The sequence below is a fragment of the Silene latifolia genome, chromosome 7, assembly GCF_048544455.1.
Source record: "Silene latifolia isolate original U9 population chromosome 7, ASM4854445v1, whole genome shotgun sequence".
NCBI classification, from domain to species: Eukaryota; Viridiplantae; Streptophyta; class Magnoliopsida; order Caryophyllales; family Caryophyllaceae; genus Silene; species Silene latifolia.
In genome coordinates this window covers 99,833,860-99,837,678 of record NC_133532.1, presented here as the reverse complement: position 1 = coordinate 99,837,678, position 3,819 = coordinate 99,833,860, and positions in this window count along the sequence as shown.

The window sequence follows — 3,819 nt, the reverse complement described above, 5'->3', positions numbered from 1 at the left end:
TACATTTTATGTTGGTTGCATCGTAATATCGTGAACGTTATTAAGTCAGGTTTATATCATATATGTTGAGTCGGGCTATATCACCTTTTGTCTTTTGGGTCAAGAAGCGTATCACCCTTTTACCCAATTACGTTTACCCATGTTTTAACCGTGCTAACCCAATTAACCCACAAACCCATTTTAGTTTAACCTAATTCTAACCTAGCTTATAAACCTACCCGTCTCCCTTCACCCGCCTACATCGAACAACACACCATCACCTTTTTCACGCAATTCGAGAGAGAGAGAGTGTGTGTGTGGTTGTTCACGGCACAGCAGGGAAGAGCTAGGGGCGATTGTCGACGTTCATAGGCGACTCTGGTGGCGGTAGTGGTGGCAGAAAAAGGTAAGAGCACAACCCTCCTCCTCTGTTTTCGCATTTCTGTCAGTTTTGTTGGTGGTTGCGTGTCTTAGGGAGGCGTTACTGATGGTCGTTGACGGGGTATATGAGTAGGGTGGTTTGTGTCGAGTGTGGTGGTGGTTGTTAGGGAGGTTTTAGGTGGTGATAATGGCAGGGAGAGGCGGCTTCGACACGGGGTATCAAACGGGTTTATATAGGGTTTTCAGGCGGGTTTAGATGGTTAGGATTGGGGTGGCGCCACCGTGGACTCGGGGGAGGTCGAAATGGCGGCGCCATGGCGTGTGGGTTCATGGACTGACGGCGAGCAGGGCTGTGGTGGTTTGGCAGGGGATAGGTGATGGCTGCGGTGGTGGTAAGGCGAGAACGGGGGTGGTTGGTGAGGCACGGTCTTGAATCAGCCAAAAGATCGGCCCTGGTTTGACTCGCCAGCAACAAATCGACCCTAGTAGGGGTGGTCGTTGGTGGTTGGGTCGACCGGGGGTTTGGGTTTGGGCGGCACGGGCGGTGGCGCGTGGGGGAGTGTGGGAGTGCGTGTGTTTGGACGGGGGTTGATGACGGGTTGTTTCTAGCTTTGAAACGGTTTTGTCATAGTTTAATCGTTAGAATTCGTTAATTTATCGTATTAATTATTTAATTTAATTCCCGAGTCTTTTAAAATAATTAGAGACGGGTTTTGAGTCGGGTTTGTTAAAATGGAAAAGCTGCTAGATCGGGAAAGTTTCCATTTAGGGAAACTTTCCATTTTAAGAGGTTTCTATTTTAGTACCTTCTATTTTGGGAACGGGAATGGTTTAAGTAATTGTTATCATTTATTTATCTTTCAGAGGGCGAATTGTTGTGGAATATTACTGAGCACCCAACTATTTGACTGCGGTATTGAGGTAGGGAAATACACTTGACTTATTATCGTTGTTGTTGAATTGTGTTGACTTGTTTGTGTTTCATATGACCAAACTGTGAACGTTGACTTGATTCGTGGTTGTTGATTCATGTTATGATTCATATCCTGGAATGTGCTTGACTGAATTGATCTTATTGAGTATAATATTACAACATTCGGTAACCGGCATGATTCTATGATTTACCAGTTCAATGATATACACATTGTGTTGCATTAATTTCTTGAGCATTCATATGCATTGGAGATGGAGGACGTTGTGGTGACGTGGTGTGGTGATGATGATGTTGTGATCAGGCCCAGGCGGGTTCTGCAGGACTTGCCCTGGTGTCCTCAACGGAAATGCGGATCGGCTACGGTCGATATATAGTCTACCGGGGATCGGTATGGCTGGGTTGTCCGGGTTATGAGATATGAGTTGAGATGGAGATGGAGGTGACGGAGGAGCATGCATATCATACTTTGTTGTTTCATTGTATTCCCTACTCAACCTCGTGGTTGACCCTATGTATTCGTGAACACCTACGACGATCCAAATATTGGGGAGCAGACTTGACAGGTTTATGAGATAGGATGGGAGCTTGATGGGCGTGAGACACTGGATCAGAAGACTTAGTAGCTAGATCATCATTTAGAAGACTTCACTTTTATTTATGTTAGTTCTTTATAATTTGATGTAAATGAGGTTTGTAAAAAGTTAAGTTAAAGAAATTATGTAATTTGCCTTGGAGTTTAATTTGTTATTCACTACCTCGGGAAACCGAGATGGTAACAGTCCGGTTTATTAGGGAATGTCTTGCTAGAGGCTCCTTTATAAATCGGGGTGTTACACATATTCCAAGAACTTCTTACTAAGGTAGTAGATAGCTCTTTCTTCTTTCCCAACAGTTTGTGCGAGCATAGCCCCCATGGCTGTGTCGGTCACTGTGAGATATAAACCAAGAGGTTGATCTCGTTGAGGAGGCATGAGCACTGGTGGCTTGGCTAGTATCTCCTTAATTCTGTCAAACGCCTTTTGACAGTCGTCGTCCCATATGGTGTGATCTGTTTTCTTGAGCGTTTTGAAGATGGGTTCACAGATCATAGTAAGCTTCGATATGAACCGGCTTATATACTGTACTTTGCCTAGAAATCCTCTAACCTCCTTCTCTGTTTGGGGTTGTGGCATTTCGATCAAATCTTTGATCTTGGATGGGTCAATTTCTATTCTCCTCTGACTGACGACATATCCCAGAAGCTTGCCTGACGTTACCCCGAATGCACACTTCTGAGGATTAAGCCTCATGTTGTACTTTCGCAGTCTTAAGAAGAATTTGCGAAGTTTATCAATATGCCCCTTCCTATTTTTGGACTTGACGATCATATCATCGACGTATACTTCTACTTCCTTATGCATCATGTCATGAAGCAATGTGGTCGCAGTGCGTTGATATGTAGCTCCAGCGTTGATTAGCCCGAATGGCATGACAGTATAGCAATATATACCCCATTGAGTGACGAAGGTCATCTTGTGCATGTCTTCTATGGTCATTTTGATCGGATTATACCCTGCATACCCGTCTATAAAGGATAACAATGCGTGATCTGCTGTATTATCTACCAATATGTCGATGTGTGGAAGAGGGAAGTCGTCTTTGGGACTTGCCTTGTTTAAGTCTCTGAAATCAACACAAACTCGGATTCGCCCATCCTTTTTGGGTACGGAGACTATGTTAGCCACCCAGTTTGAATACTCGGAAACTTTGATGAACCCGGCTTTGAATTGTTTATCGACTTCTTCTTTGATTTTAAGAGCCCATTCGGTCCTCATACGACGAAGCTTCTGTTTTACGGGTTTGAAACCTGGTTTGATTGGAATTCTATGTTCTGCAATATCCCTGTCGATTCCTGGCATGTTTGTGTAGGACCAAGCAAAAACGTCTTTGAACTCGTGTAGGAGGTCTATGAAATTGGCCCTTTCAGTTGGGTTTAAGGTCGTCCCTATCCTAAGTTCTTGGGGTTCTAGTTCGGTTCCTATGTTGATGGGTTCGGTGTTTTCTATAACTGGTGCCCCTTCCCCCTCTTGTAGTATCTCTTTAACCATATAGGGTGGTAATTCGACTGAGTTTGGGTCAGGATCATCCTCATTATCATCGTAAATAGAATTGCATTCAGAATAACACAAAGAGTAAGCAGAATCTGATTTATTTATATTAAATTTTGAAAAGAGTTGAAACAAAGAAGCCATTTGTTCAGTAGTCAGTGGCGATAAAGGGACAGCTGCTGGGGCATTTCCCAAGCTACTGTTACTAGTTGATGCTATGCTAGGAGAAACAATGGGATGGGGAGTGACGACAGAAGGAGACTCTCTAGCGACTTCTCTAGACTCAGACTCTGATTCCGACTCCGATTCCGTCTCTGACTCGAATTCGTTGTCTTCAGGTTCTCCTTTGAACATCTCTCCTTCTCCAGTGGTGACTTTGAAGAGCTTTCCTTGGTTGTTAGTCCACTTGATCGACTTTCTCCATCCTTTCTGCTGATT